We start from the raw sequence: 22878 nt of genomic DNA on the forward strand, positions 1-22878 counted from the left end.
TTAGTGTTTATGAAATGAAAGGAAGCCACCTGTACCCGATGAAGACAGATGTGAGCAGCTGAAGAAGGTGGGGTGCTAATGCATGGGAAGTGTCCTCAAGATCTACCTCAGATCAGACCCCCACGGTGTTCTTAGGGTGAGTGGAGCTGGCCTAAGGGATCAGGGTCTCTGGGTCCAGACAGACTTGGGTTCAAATCTCACCCTCTCTACTGGCCCCTTGATGAGTCACTTAATCTTACTGAGCCTCTGTTTCCTCGGGTGAAAGAAATGATCATGAACCCAGTCAAGTGAGACCATGTGTAAAGGGCTTCACTGGAGCTATCCTCAGGAGCCCAGGACACCTCCCTTAGCACTTCAGCTTTCTTTCTGGGAGGCCCAGCAGCCATCACTCTGCTAGGTCCTTCCTGTGCTGGGGGTGCCACATTCACCCTTGATGTTCACCCTTTGGGGCACATGGGGCAGGGTGGGAGAGAAGATGGGCACATCTCCTGGGGCTGGGAGAGTTTTGCCAGTTAAACTCCAAGTGGCTTTCAGAGAGAAGACAGGAAGAGCTTATCTGGAGTTGGCCCATTATTTCCTGGGGCCATTTTGTTCTTCACTGCTAATTTATGCTTGGAGAGAATAGGGCTAGGGGTGGAGACCTCAGTTGCCATGGTTGTCATACCCCCTTGGGGAGACAAGCCCTCTCCTGTCCAGGGTGAGCAAGTTCACCAGAGACCAGAATGTCTTTCCTGGGTGCTGAGCCCAGTTTTCCTCAGGGGGCCCAAGGAGGGGCTCCCACTCATGCTTACAGCCAAAGGACTGATGCAAGAGACCTTTCTGGGGTGTTGATTTAGAGGAGAGAGCTTGAATAGGAGGTAAGAACCCCTGCCCTCAAAGTGGAGAGCTGTGCAGAGAGGCGGGGTCATTGTGTGAGAGCCAGGCTTATTTGGGAGGGGCCTTACCTGCAAAGCTTGTTCTTGGGAAGCCATTTGCTTCTCTGCTTTTGGGTAGACTGCCCACAGGTGGTGGTACCAGGAATGCCCTGTGGGGCACAGTCAGGCCCCAAGACCACTTCCTCAGAGAATTTATTTATTTATTTATTTATTAAAAAATAATTTATTGTCAAGTTAGCTAACATAGTGTATACAGGGTAGTCTTGGCTTCAGGAGTAGATTCCCGTGATTCGTCACTTACATACACCACCCAGTGCTCATCCTAACACGTGCCCTCCTCAATGCCCATCTCCCATTTTCCCCACCCCCCCCCAATCCCCTGCCCCCATCGACCCTCAGTTTGTTCTCTGTATTTAAGAGTCTCTCATGGTTTGCCTCCCTCTCTGTTTGCCATTTATTTTTCCTTCCCTTCCCCTATGGTCTTCTGTTAAGTTTCTCAAATTCCACCTATGAGTGAAAACATATGATATCTGTCTTTTTCTGACTTATTTCACTCAGCATAATACCCTCCAGTTCCATCTGTGTTGTTGCAAATGGCAAGAGTTCATTCTTTTTCATCACTGAGTAGTATTCCATTGTATATACATACCGTATCTTCTTTATCCATTCATCAGTTGATGGACATTTGGGCTCTTTCCATGCTTTGGCTATCGTTGAAAGTGCTGGTATAAACACTTGGAAGCATGTGCCCCTTCAAATCAGCACTCCTGTATCCCTTGGATAAATTCCTAGTAGTGCTATTGCTGGGTCATAGGGTAGTTTTATTTTTAATTTTTTGAGGAACCTCCACACTGTTTTCCAGAGCAGCTGTACCAGTTTGCATTCCCACCAACAGTACAAGAGGGTTCCTGTTTCTCCATGTCGTTGCCAATATCTGTTGTTTCCTGAGTCGTTCATTTTAGCCACTCTAAAGTGTGAGGTGGTATCTCATTGTGGTTTTGATTTGTATTCTCCTGATGAGGAGTGATGTTGAATGTCTTTTCATGTGTCGGTTGGCCATCTGGATGTCTTCTTCGGAAAAGTGTCTGTTCATGTCTTCCTCAGAGAATTTAAATTACCCCCCTGGCCAGGGTCTTTCAGAGCGCACTGTTCTCTTCTGTGGGGGTACCCTGCCTCAGCTGTGGTTTGCTGTCTGCTCACCCCAAGTGGGAAAGGCTCTTTGGGAAGGATCTTTTAAATTCTCTACTGTGTACCTGGTGCCTGGAGGCTCACAGCAGACAGCTGGGTGGCTGAATGAGCAAAGGAAAGGATGAAGGGGCATAACAATCAACTTATACAGTGTTTCCAATAAATGGAAGAGCATTGAAAGCCATGTAAAGGGCATTCCTGCCATGCAGGCTAAAGAAACCTGAGTAATTCTCTATATTTGAGTCATGTGTTGCTTAAAAATATAAAACATATAAGTATGAAATACAGGACTTCTGGTTCCAGACACGATAGAAGAGATGTATTGTCCCTGGCCCTCCCACCAAGGACAGGCCAAAGCTGTGGACATTACGTACGAAACAAATATAGGAAAATTCTGAAAAGTGGAGACAAGAAGGCAGACTGGCTAGGGGCCCGGGAATGTGAAGAATGACCTGACAGTGAGCTCCTGGGTTCTCTTTTCTGCCTTCCTTATTCCCAGGCACCGGGTGCTGGAGACACTCACAGCCCAGAAATGCCAATGGGTGTAGACAAAAAAAATCAACCTCCTCCCCCTCCAAAGAAACCCCAGCGTGTTCTTTTCTAGTCAGTAGCCTGGGAAAGGGGCTCTGAGCTGAACGGGCAGCGGTTGGTGTAGCTGGCTGCTAGAGCTGTCTCTCTTCTGCTGGTCCTCATCAGCAACATGGGTGCCTCAGTTTCCTTTTCTGCTCACTAAATCTGATTCCAAAGACCCGGTGCACGCCTCCTCTCCACTCCTCTCGGATGCTGTTCTGATCCTTCGAGGTGAGCCAGTCCTGCCCTTCCCAGCCCCCTCCCCCATACCCCACACTGCATCCCTGCCCCCCATGAGCTTCCTAGCACCGCCCCAGAAACATCACAAATGTCCCTCACCTTCCAGTTGGCCAGACCTCAGTCTCACCTCTGGTCTGGGGGATCTGGGAGCATGGGATTCAGTTCTCAGATTTTCTGAGGACCCCACCCGCGGGCCCCCTCCCCATCTGTCCCTGTATGTCCATAAACAGGCCTCCTGGCAGGGTCCACCCCCTGGGGAGGGTGAGAGAAACGTGCGTGCTGGCGTGTGCAAATGGATTCTTCTGTTCTCCTGGAGGGCATTGAAAAGACTCAGTGTGTGAGAGAGCAGTGTGAAGAGAGGCCGGGGAAAACAGGAAGGCCGCCATAAAGCTGCCGCTCGGGGCAGTGGGTCCCTGGGCTCGGGCCTTCCCGAGTGTTCACCGTCCATCAGCCTGGTGTTGGCCCAGCCTCTGCTGGGGTCCTGCTGGAAGGCTTTCTAAAGTACAAATCTCGTTTCTGTTCTGGACCAATATTCAAACCAAACAGTGGCAAAGGCCGCATTTATTTTTCGTGTGGACACGCGTGCTCACTTCCTGAAGCTCTTTGGGAGGATGCCCTGGGGTGGGCCTTGGGCCAAGTGACAGGGCTCCTCTGGGTCAAGAGGGCAGCATGAGGTGGTGTGGTGGGTGGGTGGGAGAGGCTTGGGAAGAGCCCTCGAGGCCCCAGGGGCACTGCCCCCTCCAGATTGCCCAGGACAGAGGTCGGAGTAGGCCATGCCCTCACTTGCCTTTGGCACCACCTTGTACGAGCACAGTCTTCTCCCACAGGCAGGGTGACTTTGCAACCCGGAGGCTGCAGCCCATGAAACCTGTGGAAAGCACGTCAGCAGTTCTCCGTCCCTCCTGGAGTAGAAATCGAACTCCTTGTGAGCACTTTGGCCGTCGGGTGAAGCCTAGGGACCCCTTCTCAGAATAATGCTTTTCCTTATATAAAACAAAATATGTAGGGTTACAAAGGAAACCAGTTCTTTTCAGATTCAGTTATGAGATACTTTAAAAATTTATGATGTTGAAATATATGTGCTCCTTTGTTAACACTTTAGATAGTAGTGTCCAACTGGCTGGTCTAACAGCTGTAACTCTGGGTTTGTGATGAGCAGAAGTGATGTTTCCAGATGCTGCCACAGTGGTGTTATGAATGCATCTGCAGTATCTTGTTGTTGACGAATGCTTGGCACCACTAACGTCACTGTCGGTTGTTGTTGGCATTCGTGACTAAAGGAAGTGCTCATTTTCAGGTAAATGCTGGTGAAAAGAGAGATGACATTTTTCTCCCTCCAAGTCCACGAACCCTCTCAATCTTACCCACGGACCTCTTGTCAACGCCCTTCCCAGCCTGCCCTGCATGGGCAGACCCTCACCTTTGTCTCGGGTCACCCCCTCCTGCCCCATTCATGAGCCGCACGGGTTACCTTTCTGTTCTCCAATTACGCCAGGTATGTTTCCAGCCTGGAGCCTTTGCACATGCCGTTCCCTCCACCTGGAATGTTCTTCCTACGTTTTGCCAGGTAGTTGTCAGGTCTCAGCTCAGATAGAAGCCTTCCCAACCAACTTCTCCCTCTACTTGCTGCCTCTCACATGGTGCAAAAAAATTTTTTTTTTTTTTAATTTTTTTTTTCAACTTTTATTTATTTTTTTGGGACAGAGACAGACAGAGCATGAACGGGGGGAGGGGCAGAGAGAGAGGGAGACACAGAATCGGAAACAGGCTCCAGGCTCTGAGCCATCAGCCCAGAGCCTGACGCGGGGCTCGAACTCACGGACCGCGAGATCGTGACCTGGCTGAAGTCGGACGCTTAACCGACTGCGCCACCCAGGCGCCCCTCAAAAAAATTTTTTATGTTTATGTTTGTTTGTTTATTGAGAGAGAGAGAGAGAGAGAGAGAGAGTAGGGGAGGGGCAGAGAGAGTGAGGACAAAGAATCCAAAGTGGGCTCTGTGCTGACAGCAGACAGCCCAATGAGGGGCTAGAACTCACAAACCATGAGATCATGACCTGAGCCAAAGTCGGATGCCTAACCCACTGAGCCACCCAGGCACCCCTCACAATTTCTTAATGTTCTTTGCCCATAACTGCATCTGAAATCATCTTTTGTTCAGTTGTTGATTTGTGTATTCTCTGTCTCCCCAACTGGACTGGATGTTCCACAACAGTAGTGACTGTGTCTTGTCTGGTTCACCACTAGAACAGTGCCCGGCACATAGTAGGGCCTCACCAAATATTGGGTGAATCAAGGAGTGAGTGAGGTGTGCAGTGTTGGAAGTTGGGGCTCTTTTAAAAATCATGTGACCTGTTCTTGCTGTACCCAAATTTCATCTTAGCCAGTCTCCTCCACTTAAAGTACTAGAAGCTTGGACTTGGGAAGCATCTAGTCTATGGCACCCTTTCCCCAACCCTTGCTGTGTGCATGAAGAAGCTTCATACACTTACAAGACGGGGCCATGGTCTCACATCTGCTAGATGGGGGAGTCCAGCCAGGCCCCTATTCCTTGAGGCTGCAGTTTGACCAATTCTCCCAGGGATGTGAGGTTTTCATAGAGTGCCCGACTCAAGGAACTGAAAGTATCTTCTCCAACCACACATTTTGGACCTAAGTATACAGGCTCCAAGAGTAGAAGTGACCTGCCAGGAGGGTCCGGGCCCCAGGCCCTGAGCTACAGCTTTCCACTCCCCAACATCAGATTGACTCATAAACATCTTGGGCATCAGGCCACAGCCAGTATTCAAAGCAGAGTTGGTCTTTTTCTATCTTTTATTTCATAAGAATGGATTGTGTGTTCATTTGCTTATTCAAAAAGTACTTATTGAGCAACTTATTATTTTTTAAGTGTTTGTTTATTTTGAGAGGGGGGAGGGGCGGAGAGAGAGGGAGAGAGGGAGAATCCCAAGCAGACTCCATACTGTCTGCATGGAGCCAGATGCGGGGCTTGATCCCACAAACCATGAGATCATGACTTGAGCTGAAAATCAAGAGGCGGGTGCTTACCCAACTGAGGCACCCAGGCACCCTATTGAGAACTTATTATGCACCACCCACTGGGGAGGTAGACCTGGTTCTTGCCATCTTGGAACTCATTCACAGCTTTGCCCAGGAGACTGGGAAATAAGGAGGTGATAGCGAATCAAGAGAGTTGCATGATGGAGATACCAGATGCTGAGCTAGAGAACAATACTGAGGTCTCCACCCATGAGGAACATTCCTGGAGGATGTGGCCTCACTCTGAGCCTCCCAGGGCATCTCTTTGTGTGAGATCTCTGAAGGTATGGACCATGTCATTTCTATCATGGAGGTCTCCATGGCTGGCACAGTGAATGGATAGATGGGTGGGTGGGCGGATGGATAAAGTGGCGGAATGGACATTGCCTCCCTACCCAGCCTGAAACCAGACCTGTGATTGTCAGCAATGAGTATTAAGACAGAGATTCCTTGCCACACGTATCTGTTTCCAGTGTGAGCCCAGACGTGAGTAACTGATTTCAGACAGCCCTGGTGGAGGGTGGGCAGACCGCAAGAGAGGGAAGCGGTTCTCTAATGTCTGTTCAAAGCACCATCGAATAATAACATTATTAGTTAATAAACTAATTGTTCCCATAAGACAATTAGAGAACCCAAATCAAAGACGTTCTCAGAATGCCCAAAACTGAGAAGGTTGGACGTCATCATGAAGATAAAAGATTGTTGAGGTCTGTAAATATTCCTCAGTGACGCAGAAAGTTCTGGTGGGCAAAAGTGTGGCATTTTTATTTATTTAGTTCAGGCTCATTGCGTACTTTATTCTTTCATTAAAAAAAAAAAAAAGTATGAGGGGCTTGAGTGAAAGAGTTGATTATTCCTCTGTTTGGCAGTATTTCTGGAGGAACTGTCCAAAAGCCATATAATAAATCAAGTCCCCCTCCCCACCCCCTGGCGGGACTGACGTTCACGAGGAGGCCATTCACAGAAAGTAACTGCCGTGATGCCCTGTGCACTCACAGATGGATGGGGGACATTTCGTTTGCCTTGTGGGAGAGCTTCTTGCCAAAGCCTTAACTCTCCAGGAGCAGAAGCTCTAGATTATCGGGGATGCCTAGAAGAAAATATAGATTCTTAACTGAAAAAACAAAACAAAACAACCCCAAACACTGTAATAGCATGAAAATTGCCTTGGACTGCCTAGTGCTTGATTATTCACCCAACAATGCTCATGCTCTTTACACAAGAAGTCAGCCTACAACTATTTGTGGAGCCCCTGATGTGTGCCAGGCATTGTTGAGGCCCAAGAGCTGTAGCACTGGCCACAGAAGCAGTGCAGTCCTGTGGAGGGACCTCCAGCATTGGCACTATGGTCAATGGTGCCCCTAGCCATGGGACATTAAGCAACTTGCTTAATTTCTCTGGGCTGCAGTTTCACTGCCTGTAGAATAGAAACACTGATGCCACAGCAGGAGAACTGTTATTAGGGCCAGCAGAGTGCCTGGCACATGCCTTCATTGTCATTGTCCTTGTCATCCTCATCCTCATCATCATGGTGCTAGTGGTGGGAGGGCAAAGGCGAGGACCCTTTGGGAGGGCTTTAGAGAGGCTGAATTGGCTATAAATGATGAATGGCGCTCTTTTTGTGCTGACATCACATGGGTCCAGTCCCCAGGGACACCTGCCTTGGGGTCATCGGTGAATCCTACCTTTCCTTGAGCCCCCACCTCCAGACCCCTTCTCCTGGAGGTTCACCCTGATTCCTGTAGTCCTCAGCCTTCTGTCCTTCCCTTTGCCCCACCGCACACCTTGGGAAGCCCGTAGTGTCACACACTCTGCCCTGACCCCTAGCCTGGTAGATCTCTTTGAAAGGACATGTGGATGTTCTGAAAGGTGGCACCCCATAGTCCTAACAGTGGTTGCCCCAGGGGAGGCATGGAAGTCAGAGGGGACATCAGCTTTATCTATAAGGTGACTTTTTTAAAAAAGGAGAATGCATTGGCATGTTATTTGGGTACTTAAAAGTTGAATGAGGGGCTCCTGGGTGGCTCAGTCGGTTAAGCATCCAATTCTTGATTGCGGCTCAAGTCACGATCTCATGGATTGTGGGATCGAGCCCCACATTGGACTCTGCGCTGACAGTGCAGAGCCTGCTTGGGATTCTCTCTCTCCCTCTCTTTCTGCCCCTCTCCCGCTCATGCTGTCTCTCTCTTTCTCTGTCTCAAAAAACAAACAACCAAAGTTGAGTGAGTAAAGACTGAATCCCCCACCTGATTCCATGGCGGGGCAGAATCTTCTTTCCTTGTTGACTTCGTGTCCCCTAATGAGTCTGTGGGCTCCGAGAGGATGGTCAGAGCCTCATCCCCTTTGATCTGCAGGACCGTGGCTGAGGGGCGCCTGCTCCATTCTGCTTGGATGCTGGCAGGCAGGAACCATCCTGTAGCCTTCAGCAGGTGGGGTTGTAGGGCCTCTGTCTGGTGAGGGAAGCCCAGGCCCCCATCAGCCCAGTCTGACCCTGGACACTATCCCTAGAGACTGGGCTGCTCAGCTCTGCTTTCTGACCATCAGTGGCCCCTTAATCCAGCCCCCAGTGGTCTGCCCGCACACTGTTGGTGCTCACTGAGTGTCCTCTTTCTTCTTCTTCCTGTGTGGAATGGGACGCCTTGGGTCCTCCCCCAGGGATGCAACAGGGACTGGTCCTTACTGCGAACAGCCTCCCCTTCTGTGCACCCTTCCTCAGGGGCCATTGGCTCCCCCTCCCCGCCCCAGCATCGCGAGGCACACTTAAGGGTCTGGAAAGGAATCCGGGCTCCTGGGACAGGTCCCACCCCACCTGAGGGCCTGCGTGACCCAGTCCCCGTCCGTCCTCCTGGCACGTGAGCTCTTGATTTCATCGTCAGGGAGACCAAGTCTTTCTGCGGACGTCATTCCTGTCCTTGGGGCGATAAGGGCGCGTCACGTCTGTCATTCTGCCACTTACCATGCTCTGATAAGGCACAGCATCTGCTCGTCCTTGGAGGGCAAGATAAATTTAGATGTGGTGGATTTAGAACATCAGGTGACCTGTTTGCAGCTGTAGCTCTCAGGAGGGACAGGGCAGCCTGGCTTATCTGCCCGGTTTTCCGGGTATTAGCCTCACCTCTCCATCAAGACCAACAGCCTCTTGAAGGCAAAGGGGTTGGGTTCCCGGTGTCTAGAGCAAGCTTGGGTGCATGTGAGATGCTCAGTGATCCTAGTTGGTGGGTTTCGAGTTTGGAGGTTCTTAGAATAGGGTATTGACCAAGATTTTACAGATGATCTGGAATTGTTTTCAAAGGCTGCTCTGCAGGGAGGGGGTATGGTCCAGCGCAGGCTTCTAACTGATCAGGGTTTCTTTTCACCTTTTATGTTTGTACCTCTTTGTAAGATTTTATTCCCAAGGTTAAAACCATGTTTAAAACCCACTGCTGTAGGCCAGGTCTCCCATTTTCCATGTAGATAAACCAAGTCCCAGGGAAAGAAGTGACTTGCCATGTTCTCCCCGTGACTTGACTCCATGGTAGGCTTTCCTTTGCTGTCTTGGTTTACTTTCGCTGCCATAACAAAGCGTCACAGACCGGGTGGTTTAAACAACAGATTTACTGTCTCACAGTTCTGGAGGCTGGAAGTTTGGGATCAAGCCTTTCCCCTAGCTTCTGGTGGTTCCTGGCAATCTTTGGCTTTGCTCTGTTTGTAGAAGCATCACTTTGATCTCTGCCTTCACCCTCCCCTGTCCTTTTCTGTTTGTGTTCACGTTTCCCCTTTTTATAAGGACTCTGGTCATACTGGATTAGGGTCTACTCTAATGATCTCATTTTAACTCTATTACCTCTGTAAAGACCCTATTTCCAAATAAGGTCACATTCTGGAGTACTAGAAGTTAGGACTCTAATCTGTCTTTTCTAGGGTATTCTAATACCCACATTCTTACCTGGTCTTTGGAAGTCAAGTTCAAGGGGCCAGAGGCTCCCAGTTCCCACCAGGTCTGAGCATAGATCCCCCCACTCCCTGCTGACCCTGGCTCAGGGTTAACTCTGGCAGGCCCAGGCTGACTGCTTCCCCACAGGCCACAGGACCATCTAGACAGGATTAACAGCTTTCTGAACCATGCTGCACGCTACGTTTTTATTCCGTCTTTATCAATGTTGTCTTTGTTCAAGTCATTGTAATTGGTAAATTACTTTGCTTAAACACATGCAGAAAATTGTAAGGAAAGGTCACCCATAACTTTAGCACTCAGCTAGTCATAGTCAACACTTTTCGTGTAATTCCTTCTAGCATTTTCCCCCATGCACATACTTACCTTTTCTTTCTTACTTTTTTCTTAATATAATTTCAAAAATATTTCTCACGTCATGAACATTCTCCATACATGTGATTTATGTTTTTCCATTTGATGCATATTTATTGACTGTCAGGCACTGGGGATACATCAGTGAAGAAAACACCGAAATTTCTATTCTCACGGGCTGCCCTTCTCCAGGGGAGTGGGCATACAAATGGGCAATGGGGAACTGGCCTAATGCCTTCTACCTAGCATTGGTCCAGGTCTGCAGTCTATCCTTACCTGTGGCTTATTTATTTTTTGTGGGCGTATTCTTCCTTTAAACTATCTTGAAAATAAGCCCTTGCCCATAAGTATAGCATAAACTTGATTTTTGAAGGCTTCATATTGATTATACATACACATATATATACATATACATATATATGTACACATACATACATATATACATACATATATACATACATACATATAGATACACATATATATACATACACATATATATATATACATATATATGTGTATGTATACACACACACACACACACACACACAGTGAGAACTATTTGTTTCTCTTTTTCAGTGGTTTTTACCATTACAGTTAGTATTCAGATTAACACCTTTGTACCTCATTGTGGCATTTTGATCTCTGGCTCAGAGGCCAGAAAGCCCATACTGTCTTTTTGAAGGCCAGACACATTAGCTAAACTCAAGCAGTGAGTGTAGTGGCCTCTCCACCTCCTTTGCTTCCTCTGGAATGTTCCATTTCCAGCCTGTGCTTGCATCTGCAGACACCATTAACCTGAACCGTGTCTCTCTGACAGACAAAGCAAACCAGGTTTGGTGAGCGCCCTGGGCCCTGCTTGCCAGCCCCAAGTCACGGCAGTCGCAGGCATGAGAAGGGCTTTTCTGTCTGTTTTAAGGCTCGTCGCCGAAAGTGGGAAAAACAAGCTAGTTTATGCAGCAACGGGGACCTCAACCCAGCACAAGAGGCCAGCTGACCCGCAGCAGCCTGAGCATGACAGCGTTCTGCCCCATAAAGAGACACTAGGACAACACTTTTAATGGTCTCTGCCCAGACTCTATTTACGAATTTATTTCCCGGGCTCCGTCTGCTCAGCAGCCCCTTGGCAACATCTCTCGCGGCATCTGCCTCGGCGCATTAAACACCCCTTGTTCCGAGTACCTCGGAGCTAGCACCCAAGAAAGTGAGAAGAAAAAATGTGGGTGGAAGGAGATTTGGGGCCAATATAAACGTTTAAATTTAAAAAAAAATCACCAAGGAACAACAACAAAAAGTTTATCCCCTAAAGAGCGCCTGTGGGCACGGGTTCCTGACTCCCTTCGCAGCTAGTGTCAGAAAGGAAAATGCAAAGTCAAGAAACATTCTGAGTGCTGGTGTTTGTTTTTTTCTGTTTCATGGTTGTGCTGTCCTTGTATCATCTTTAAAAATTATTTTTAGAATTATCTTTTAGTTCGTTGTCTCTTTACAAAAATAAAATCCATCCATTGATGACAGTTCCAAAATATAATCTAAAGAGAGGAAAATTTAAATGGCCAGTGAGATACCCAACTACGAACATTTTGGTCTGTGACCCCGTCATAGTTCTGCTTATGGCAAGAGAATTGTATCCTCTGTCAGTCATTTGTTTCCCTGCCCAGAAATCAGATACTGTTTTATTTTGTTTTGTTTTCTTTTATTTCTTTTATTTAATTTTATTTTTTAAATGTTCATTTTGGAGAGAGACAGAGAAAGAGAGCGCAAGTGGGGCAGAGCAGAGAGAGAGAGGACAGAGGATCTGAAGCAGGCTCCGTGCTGACAGCAGTAAGCCCGATGTGGGGCTTGAACTCATGAACTGCAAGGTCATGACCTGCGCCAAAGTCAGATGCTTAACCAACTGAGCCACCCAGGTGTCCCCAGATATCGTTTTAAATGGGAACATATGGCTGTAGAGTCCCTGCTAGACTGGGAGCGAGAAGACTGAGACTCTCATGCCTCCCCCTTGATTCCATGGCCTTGGGAAAGTCCCTTAACCTTGATTTGCTCATCTTTGAAATGGGGACCCAGCAGTCCTTACCTTAGTGGATGATCAGGTGGCTACAGGAGTTCCTGGTAGGAAACGCTTTGTAAAGTGCTCGGCAGTTTGTTGCTGGCTGTTTTCAGTGTGGTCGTGTGATCCTTGGGTAGGACAAGCGGCTAACGTAATTTTCCTGTAGCCCTGATGAACTCCGTGCAACCCTTTCTTCTAAAGCTGCCTCTGTGTTTGATCTTGGCGCAAATCACCACCCTAACCCATGCTGCCCAGAGACCCGGGGGCCTCCCTCTCCCTCTGCCCTGCCTACCCTCCCCTGCCCAGCACACATGGCCAATCCAAGTCCGGGCCCCTCTGCATCCCAGTATCTCTGGAGTTGGGCCTCTTTCCCCACCCCCACTGTTTCCCTCACCCTGGCCACCTCCCTCTCCTGCCTCAACTCCTTTGTCTCCCCCTACCCTGACTCCATCCAGGCTTACCTGTGTCCAGCCACGCTCCACACAGCAGCCAGGAAGCTCTTTCTAAAATGTCCATCATGCCACCACCTGCTACGATAGGCCAAGGGTCTCATCAGAGCTGACCAGGCCCTGCCTCACCTGTGCTCGCTTACCACTCCAACTCTGCACCCCCCACCCTGCCCCCGACTCAGCCGCTCCTTCACGTTTCCTCCCTTCTCCATGCCTTCACCAGACACACTTCCCTAATTCTGCCTGGGAATCGACTCAACCCTGGGCCTCTCTACCTTGCAGATCACTTCCCCCTGGAAGCCTTCACTGGTGACCCCACCAGGCCTGGGTTTTGTCCTTATCCTTGCCACAGTCTGATGACTGACCTCCGTCCTCCACTTGACCACAGGGCTCCGTGAGGGTGGAGCCTGGATCTGCCTGGTGCTGTTTCCCAGCCCTCAACACAGGTGTTTCCTCTTCACCAGGCTCTTTTGGAATCTTGATTTTTTCTTTCTTGTGTTATTTTTTAAAAAATGTTTATGTACTTTTGAGAGAGACAGAGACAGAGCATGAGTGGAGGTGGGGGGGGGGGGGCACAGAGAGAGAGGGAGGCACAGAATCCGAAGCAGGGTCCAGGCTCTGCGCGGTCAGCACAGAGCCCCACATGGGGCCCGAACTCATGAGCCGTGAGATCACTACCTGAGTCAAAGTCGGATGCTCAACTGACTGAGCCACCCAGGCACCCTTTGATTTTCTTTTTTCGCTCAGGTATTTTTGTTCTCCCCTGGGGATGGAAAACAAAAAAATCTTAGTCTTCCCAAATCCTGGAATGATTGCTGATGGGTCTTTTTTTTCTCTCTGAGTCCTTTTAAAAGACCCTGCTTTTCTCTCCCCTTCTGGGCCCCGGCTGGCCTGAGGGGGGAGGCATAGGAGAGTTGAGAGAGGGGTGCATGCCTCCAGCTGTCATGCTGGACCCTTCTGGCTGTCAGAGCCTGATTGGCCAGGCAGAGGTGGGCAGAAAGATGGATGCTGCTCCGGGACTTTGGCTGAGCCCAGCTTGGAGCAGAGTAGAGCACAGAGAATGGCTTTGCCCAGAGACTCCAACATCAGGCTTTGGTGTCGGCCTGGGAGCGCCCAGCCGCTGTTGGCACCGGGCTTATGTCTCAGGGACAAAGCTCCTGAAGGGCTAACCCAGCTCAGTCAAGTCTGGGGGGAGACAACAGTGAGGGGCATGAGCTCTGGTGTCAGAGGGACCTGGGTTTGGTGAGGCTCGATTCTTTACTGACTGTGACTTTGGACAAGTGATTTGCCTTCTCTAATCCTCAGTCTCCCTACCTGCAAAATGGGAATAGGAGGGTCGCAAGGAGCAAATGAAGAAATGCACCGGGAGGGCTCTGCAGAGGGTCTGGCACGCAGCAGGCACGCAGACACCGAAGCTGCCCTGTCACTGCTATCCACTGCCATCATGTCGGCAATAGTCCTGCTCGGTTCGAAGCTTTGTTTCCTGGTTCCCCTGTGGGTGGTGGTTGCCAGGTCCTGCTGGGCTTAAGTTTATCTGTTCATTCATTCGTTCATTCATTCTGTTATGCCCTTGCTCTGTGCCAGGGATCTGGGGAGCTGCCAGGTGGTGGAGAGCTGCTTTCGGGAGTGGCTCCTGGCATCACGGGCTGGGCCACCTTTATTGCCTTTATGTAATGAGGCCACCTTTATTGCCTTTATGTATGCCTGAATATCACCCCTTTCCCTTAGCCTACTTCCATCCCTCAAAGCTCTGTTTACTAACTCCCTGCAGACCTTAGAGGTTCAGGATGGTACCCCGCCCCCTGAACGAAGGCCACCTTACCCATCCCTCCGCATCCGGGCAGGAGGGGCCTCAATCAACTCAGACACATGGGGTGATAGCCAGTTCCAGCCATGAACCCCTGCTCAGCTTTTACTCTGGGCAGGGCCCTGCCGAGGGTCCCGAGGGGGGAGGTAAGGAGGTGTCCCTAGTTGGGAAGACAGGGCAGAAAGCACACACGTGATGCTGGTTAACAGCCGTGTGAAAGTGGGCAGCTGTCAGATGTTCTCTGCAGGATGGGAAGGTGGTAGAAAAGGAAGACTTTTGGAGTCAGCAGGCGCAGCATCGTACAGCCGGCAAGCATTTCCTTTCCTAGGCACTTACTGCGGCCAAGAATTGGGCCATTTGCTTGACAGACACACACTCATTGAATCGTTATGAAACCCCATGGGCCAGGCGCCATTTCCCCCACCCTCTATTTTATGAATAAAGATGCAGAGACTCGGAGAGATTTGTAAACTGCTCAGAGTTACAGAGATTTGGAAGAAGCAGAGCCCAGATTCAAACCTGGGCCTGAGTCAAGCCTATGCTGGCCGTGGATCCCCACCATGTTGGCCACGCTTTCCCCATGACAGTAGGGCACCATGGGGCACCTTTGGGGAGTGATGTATGCACTGCTTCGACGGGCTTAGTGCAGACAAGTCATGAGGGAAAAGGTCCAAGGGAGGCTGCGTCAGGCCTGAGACACCATCTGTGCCTCTGGCCTGAAAGGTTAGGTCTTTGTCCTACAGGTAGTAGGGAGCCACTAAATGTTCCTGTGAGAGCCCCTGCAGCAGTCCGCAGGGCGAGAACAGAGAACGAAGGGGAGCCATGGACAGAGCAAGCAGGGCTTTCAGAGTGATATGAGATCCATTCACTTCTCCAGATATTTATCATTTACTTACTGTGCGCCAGGGAGAAATGAGACAGCGCTTCTCAAGTGGCCAGCCAGGACCTGAAATGTACCATAAATGGCCTCCATTCCTGGGGACGCTCTTCCATAGCTCAGGTAACACCATGGGAGGCAGGAGCCGCTGGGGCTTTGGTCCCCTGTGGTGTCAGGCTGGGAGCAAGTTTCTCTGTGACGCTGGGTCACAGGATGCATTTCACACCACGCATGAGGTCTCTGCTTTGGCAGCTGTTTCTGCTGTCCACCTGTCTCTTCCTCCCTCTCCTCAGAGGTGGTTCCTCGCTCCCCTGCTGTCGGTTCCCCCCACCACCCCCCCTCCGCAGGGCCTTTCGGAAGGCAGCAGATGGGCATGAATGTGACACTGGCTGTCTCTGAGAGACCACCTCGGGGGCCACCAGGTGGGGCTTGCAGGGCACGTGCTAACCGGGGGTCAGGATGTGGGTGTGGGTGCAGAGGGGGCTGTCCACCCCGACAGCCTCCTGGCTGCCTCCTTGGGCCAGCCAGCCATGAGACGTATTCTGTTAGGGCTTTTGCTCCCCTCCATTCCCATCTGACTTTAACATGGAAGGAATAGTTCTCAGCCACGCTTACCTGCTGCTGGGTTAACTTCTCACCCATTCCCACCCTGCACCCTTCCTAGATTTCCATGTCCCACAGTGGCTTTACCAGCCTCACCAGGTAGAAACCTCAGAGTTCCTGTCCCCACTCAGTTAGGTCAGCCCCCTCTTCTCCATCCTACTGCCCTGACACTCCTCACCCTGCTGGGACTGATGCAGTAGCCTCTCCATTGGTCCACTATTAATGGCTCGTTTCTTTTTCCTTCTTGCCCATCCAATCTGACCTTGTTTGCTGACTTTAGCACTTAGAAGCTTCTTAACTTTTCTGAAGACATCAGAGCTGAGACTTCTAGCAGATATAAATGGCTCACCCACTGTCCATAGGATAGAGTCCAAGCCCACAGCCCTAAGGCAGGGCATCTTACCAAGCCTGGCCTCTGCCCCCTTAAAATGGCTCACTGACTTGCTGTGTGAAGCTACCCAGAGTGGTCCTCTCCCCAGCCCCGGAAGCCTTTGGGCTTCTCATGCCTTTGAGTAAACCTCTACCAGCATGGTGGTTATCAGCACATCACAGCACAAAATCCCTGCTTTTTATTTACGAGCTGTGTAGCTTCGGGCAATTTGCTTAACCACCCCCCCCCCCCCGCAAAAATAATAATGATAATGATAGCCATCACTGACCATGTGATAATGATAGCCATCACTGACCATCATTTATCATGTGCCAGATACTGTGCCCAGCACTTTGCATTGCCTCTTCGTACCTACCCCAAAACCCTAAGAGAGAGGTGTTTTTAGGCTTCTTTGGCAAATCAGGAAATCGGGGTTTGTGGCAGTGAAACCCCTTGCCTAAGGTCACACACCACTCAGAAGCAGAGGCAGACTCAGGTCCTGTCGTCACCTGGTCCTCACCTGTAGATACGGGGACCACGCTGGAGGTGGTCTCAGGGTTGCTGGAGACTTTAAATGCAGGGACACGTTTGGGAACATCTGTCCAGTGCTGAGCACCCAGGCCCTTGGTAAACAGGTTTTCTGCCTGCTTCTGGCTTTGCTCAGGCCACATCCTCTGTCCTCCTCCCTACCTGGCCAGGTCCTACCTCCAAAGTCAATGGAATAACCACCCACCCCCTCCACCCGGGCCCTAGAGTGTTCCACACATGCTGCTACCAAACCCTGGCCACGGGGAACAGAACTGGGCTTCAGGTGTCTATTTTCCTAGAAGGTGCGTGACACCTTTGTAAGCCCTGGCCCTCCCCTAGTGCCCGGGCCTCCGTGGGGAGATGGGAAGGTGTCCACAGATCCAGCGAGTCAGCAGAGGAATCTACAAGGATGGGAAGGGAGGAGCGGAAGATGAGAAGCCACTGTCATGCAGGGACCCGAGGAGTGGTCCTCTGGAGCCCATGCAGCTGGATACCTCCCTCCACCCCTGCCTGGCAGTCCTGTCCTCCCACCTTCACGATCTGCCGTTTGGGGCATTTGCTTGTTATTCCCTGACTGTGACCTCCTGGGTCAGAGTTCTCCTTTCCGGGGACAGGAAGGAAAAAGCCCCATGGGGCTGGGTTTATGGAGGGTGAACACTCTTCTGTTGCAGCTTCCTGCCTGTGGGGCCCTGTAGTCGAGCCTTGGCCTCATGGCACTGGCTGCCCCGCTCTGGGAGTGGCCTCAGGTCTCTGTGGGACGTGTGGGCTGGAGCTGTGAGGCTGAGCACCTCGGCCAGCTCGCACGCCACCTGCCTGACCATCAGACGCCATCAGAGGGGGCTAGCTGGCCGACCTGTGGGCCCTGCTCGGAAGGACTGGGGGGTCCTTGCTGTTCACCCGATCCCTGGGCCCTGGCTGGGGCCCTGGTGAAACCAGCTCACCAGGGAGCTCAGTAGAATGAGCCGGTCTTTCTTGTTGTCTTTTGCACCCCTCTGAGGACACAGCCGGCTGGGCTCTCTCTCAGGCTAGAATCTTTCACCCAGGAATGGAAGGCAATTGGGCTGATTGGCTGTCCATGAGACTCCCTCTCCCCACCTCAGCATCAAGGTGTGTGTGGTCCTGATTTCCGGGAGCCATTTCATTTTGGTTGACTGCCTCATCCTGAAGCCTCAGGTACAACCGTGACCCAACTTATGTGAGAGGAAACTCGGCTTTTGTTATCTGTTGCTGTCCAGCCTTCTGGAAGAATCTGCAGGGATTCTTTCTTGTTGACAGGACACAGCGTGGCATTTGTGATCCATCCCTGTATTATGTGAGTGAGTGTGTGTGTGTGTGTGTGTGTGTGTGTGTGTGTGTGTGAATGTCTCCAGATTAAGTACCCTGAAGGCAGGCTGCTGGCTGTCTTGTAGGCCTCCCACCTCAACAGATGTCAGGGAAAATGACTCTGACCCGGAGACAAAACTGGCAAGAGACGGCCGTGGTTATGGTAGAGAGTCTCCTAGGCCAGAAGCTAGACCTTTCAAATTCTGTATGGCCCCTGATTATGAGTCACACTGCCTCCCTAAGGCTCAAAGAGAAGGGACTTGTCAGGGCCACTGGCTGGTGAGTAGGAGAGCCTAACCCAAGGGTCCAGAGAGGCAGTGTGTGTGCAGGGGAAGGGGGAGCTGCCTCTGCTGCTGCCTCCTGCTGAGAGGGTCCCAAGGGTTGTAAGGCTCGGAGAATCTCCCCAGGAGCAGCTTGGATCTCTTCCATGTTGGTTTGCAGCAGGAAGTAAGCTCAGCCCCTCCCTTTGGCCACTGAGCTCACACGTCCTTCCGTCCTGGTGGCTCCTTCCAGGTGGCGGCGCCAGTGCCTGGAGCTGAGGATCCACGTTCTGGTCCAGTTTCCCCACTAACAAGTTAGGATTTTTCTATAATGTGAGAGCTGGAAAACCTCCGTCCTGTGTGAGCCTTACTGCCTCGCTGCCAGGTGGGGAAACTGAGGCCCTGCAAAAGGGATGGACAGGGCAGGCTGGAGGCTAAGGATGTCAGGAAACAAGGAGGAAGCAGGTCTGTTGGCTTTGTGGACCCAGGAGGTGCCTGGCAGTTCCCAGAAGTGGCATCTCGCGTGTGGGGCGTAGGGCTAGAGCTGGGGAGAAGCATTTCTGGGCCTGTGGCAGGAAGGGACTCCGTGCTGGTCCCTGACCTCCTCACATCCTGCCTTAGAGGTAACTGCAGGGCATATAGGCAAGGCTGTGCACTCCGATTTAGGGAAGGCCTTTCTCCTAGGCTCCGAACCTTCCCTAGGGGACGAGGACAGCTTGGCAAGTGGAGAGGACAGCCTCACTTGTTCCTGTGGGTGTGGCCAGGGGATGCCAGGTGACACTGTGTCCTTTGTCCCATTCTGTTCCAGCGTCTCTACCATCCCTGCTACTTGAGGGAGGGCAGAGTGATGCCCCCCGCCCCCCCGGGAGCTCTTCGCTTGCCCACCAAACTTTGCCTGCCTGCCCTCGTGGACAGGGGCTGAATCTCAGTCCCCGGTGCCCCCGACACGTAGCCAGTGCCTGCACACAGTAGGTGCTCGTGGTCTGTTTACTTAATGAGGAGCCCTGAGGCCTGGTTTTAGTTTCTCCTCCCCGCCCAGCACCACCACGAACCACCCACCCGTGTCTCTCTTTGTTCAAACTGCGAGGAAGCCCACAGCCAAGTTTCATGCTGAAAGCATAGCGCTCCTGCGTCAGATGTCCTGGGGGGAGCTCATTTTATTCTCCCCTCCCTCTTTGCTGCTTATTTCCTGCTCTTTGTCTTTCATTGAACAATTGAAACGTGCTTTTATTGGGACACGCTGTGGGTCCTTTTTGGAAAGTAAGCGAGCAATAAATAACTCCGTACATTGGACGTGAAAAGGTGAAAAATCTTCCCGCTGCCCCTGAGAAGCGCGTGTGTCTGAGTCCTGCTCCTCCTCTCTGCAGAGTGGGCAAAGTGGCAGCCGTCCTTGCTGGCTTCGAGGAACATAGGAGAGGACTGTATTATGACAGGCCAGTGTGCCGGGCTGTGCCAGGCCAGGGCCTGCCCCGGGGCTCTGCGAGGTGGGGTTGCTCAGGCAGAAAGATGCAGTGGGCCTCCACGGAATTGGCCATGGGACAGCCGGCCTGGAGGGGCTCCGAGCTTGCCCAGCTGGGCACAGCTGGCCAGCTCCCCGTTTTGGAGAAACTGGCCGAGAGCTTGGCTAGACAGGCCATCGGAAGGTGCCCCGGAGGGGAATCGGACATCACCAGTTGCAGCACTGGTGGCGGGCCAACTGTGTTTGATGCGTCGCTCTGCTTCCCCCTTCCTGGTAAAGAGACACAAGGACCGAGCTTCCCCAGTGAGCCCAAAGGGCAACATTGTCCAAAAAAGGAGATAGCTGGATTGAGAGGTATAAATAGGAGTGTGTGTGTGCTGGGGGTGGGCCGGGGGGTGCGGGGAGCAGATGACAGGACTGCTCTGCTCACTCCCTCGGCCACCGCAGGAGGGCTGCTCTTGAAGTCCTGGCCACCACAGGAGATAGATTTTTTTGGAGATGTCAGCAAGGGAGGAGAGGCGAGCTATCCCCCACCGTGCTCCACTCTCCTCCCCCCTCCCCTTTGCTCTCCCCATGCCCTGCCATCACAAGAGAGAGAGTTTGAGAGAATGAGCTCTAGGTGGAGAGGTTAAACATAGTCTGTTTGCTGAGTTCAGAGGCGCGCTCGTGTGGGAAGGACACAGTGAGGGAGCTGACGGGCTGTTAGCCCTGGGCCGAGGCTTCAGTTACAAAGGCAAACAAAAGGAAGACGGCAGCTACAGGCAGGGGCTTTGGGAGGTGGGCTGAGGGGATGCTGTGTTAGATCATATTTCTGATGGTTCTGGAAGGAGAGCGATGTCTTTAAAACCAGACTAGGCTCCTTCTTTGTGTTTCCACTTACTCGCTGAACAGCCTTGGGCAAGTCTGTCACCTTTAGGAAGCAGTTCCTCACCTGTACTCTGGAGTAAATAAGTAACACCTCCTGGCATCTCCATGAACTTCAACTAAGACCCCTGTGCACAGGGCGGGCCCCTGCAGGGTGGAAGGCATCTCTCCGGAGCCTGAGATGGTCGTCGGCAGTGGGTGTGGGGTCTGTTTCTCTGCAGTTCTGCTGATAGCCTCTCCAGCGTCTCTGGCCGGCAGCCAATTATTTTCCCAGTTGGGTCTGGATGGGGAAAGCCAGCTCTCCCTTCGGGGATGGATTCAGCTGCTGGTACCTCCTATGCCTCTGAATTTCAGGGTTTCCTATGATCCTCAAAATCACTACCGGCCTGTGGGGCTCACTCAGGCCACATGCCGCTGGCTGTTGCTCTGAGTGTGGCTGTGTCCCTCCCCGTGGAGGCAGCGGGCTGCTGTGCAACTTGCCAAGCTCTTCTCACACCCCCTGAGTGCACGCCGTCCCCCAGCAATCCTGCGGGAAGTGGCATTTTCCTTCTCAGATCAGGCTTCCAGAAGTTGCCTAAGTTGCCGGTTTACAGGCAAGGCCTGGATGTGACTTCGTACTGCTGCCTCTCGGGGCTTGATGGTTGTGACGACCACCCAGCATCCTACCCAGGATGGGGTGAGGACACAGTGCAGATGGGGCCGGAGGGTCGAGCTCATTCCTGCTGGATGAACTTCCCGCCAGGCGGGCATCCTCCAGCTCCGGCATGTAGTCTCTGGTCCTTTGGTCCCAAGCAACCTCCTGCCTACACCTGCCTCATTTTTTTCAGTCTGCCATTTGGCCACGGAAGGTGGAGGTGGTAGGAGAAGTGAGTTACCGTCCAGTCTGAATTGGCGTGAATTTGCCAAATGAAACATTTTCCTTATGCCCCAAAACAGTTTGCTTGGTTACTCCTTAACAGGCCGAGTGCACTATTTTCCGTGAAAACATTTCCACCGTTAAAGAAGTATCTCTGACCCAGAAGCTGGGTCCTGCTGCATCCTTGTTACAGCTCACATTTTATTTGGGATCCAGTGTTTTCATAATGTCACCACCTCTTGCTTTGCATAAGGACTACACTCCCTGATGGAAATATTTTGCAAGAATGTATTCAGCTGTTGAGGAGGTGCAAAACTCCTTCAGAAGGTCCTCTTTGTCCAGCTCAGAGAAGGACCCCTTTTCTGTGAAGTCCCTGCCACGTTCCGCTGGCCAGTACGGGTCTCTCCAGGGCGTCATGAAATGGATCAAATCCCATCACAGCAAAAGCCATTTAAGGTTCATGGAAGTGTTTGTGGAAACAATTGCAAACTCCTTTGCTGACAGCCCACTTCTTACGTGTGATTTTTTTTTTTTTTTTTTATGGAACATGCACCCAGCACAGCAGAAGAATTTGGATGGCCCTCAGAATGTGCTGGAATAGAATTTGGCTGGGCTCTCCGATAATGGCTGTGAGAGAATGTTTTCCTGCTCATTAGGCAGATATTCAATGGACTTCCTTTGTGTCCCGGATGCTGGGTTAGCCAGAGACAAGTGCCACCCAGGCCCCATCTTCAAGGAACCTGGTTGATAGGGAACAGAAGATATATGTACACTTCATTCCTCAGTACATCAGAATGACATTAGGAAGGGTGGCAGTCACCTCTTGGTGTGTGTGATGATTGTAGGTAGCACACTGAATTGTGGTTATGCATTTAAAAAAAATTTTTAATCTTTATTTTTTTTGAGAGAGAGAGAGAGAGAGAGAGAGAGCACAAGCAGGGGAGGAGCAGAGAGAGAGGGAGACACAGATTCTGAAGCAGGCTCCAGGTTCTGAGCTGTCAGCATAGAGCCCAATGAGGGGCTTGAACTCACGAAAGCGAGTTCATGACCTGAGCCGAAGTCGAACGTTTAACCGACTGAGCCACCCAGGTGCCCAGGTGGTTATGCATTTTTTTAAATGTATGTCATAAAAAATACACAGTAACCGCAGTAATTTCCCATATATAATTGCTTAACAGGTAGGAGGGAGAGTCCATTAACACCCAAGTTAAAGAGAAATATCGAGTCAATGCTATAGTAATGGG

At 51.2% G+C, this 22878-nt stretch overlaps 1 protein-coding gene and 1 long non-coding RNA gene across 3 annotated transcripts in view; one reads left to right on the top strand and one right to left on the bottom strand.

Annotated features, from left to right (window-relative positions):
• The window catches only part of GRK5 (G protein-coupled receptor kinase 5), a 218567-nt gene that overhangs the window by 100992 nt on the left and 94697 nt on the right, over nucleotides 1-22878 (top strand). The window lies entirely within an intron of this gene.
• LOC123577154 lies at nucleotides 3424-12966 on the bottom strand. Its single transcript, XR_006701732.1, has 3 exons — nucleotides 12700-12966; nucleotides 12266-12366; nucleotides 3424-4177 (listed from the first exon to the last, which is right to left on the bottom strand). It is a non-coding gene; the product is annotated as an uncharacterized LOC123577154 (long non-coding RNA).

Source organism: Leopardus geoffroyi, chromosome D2, assembly GCF_018350155.1.
Source record: "Leopardus geoffroyi isolate Oge1 chromosome D2, O.geoffroyi_Oge1_pat1.0, whole genome shotgun sequence".
Classification (NCBI taxonomy): Eukaryota; Metazoa; Chordata; class Mammalia; order Carnivora; family Felidae; genus Leopardus; species Leopardus geoffroyi.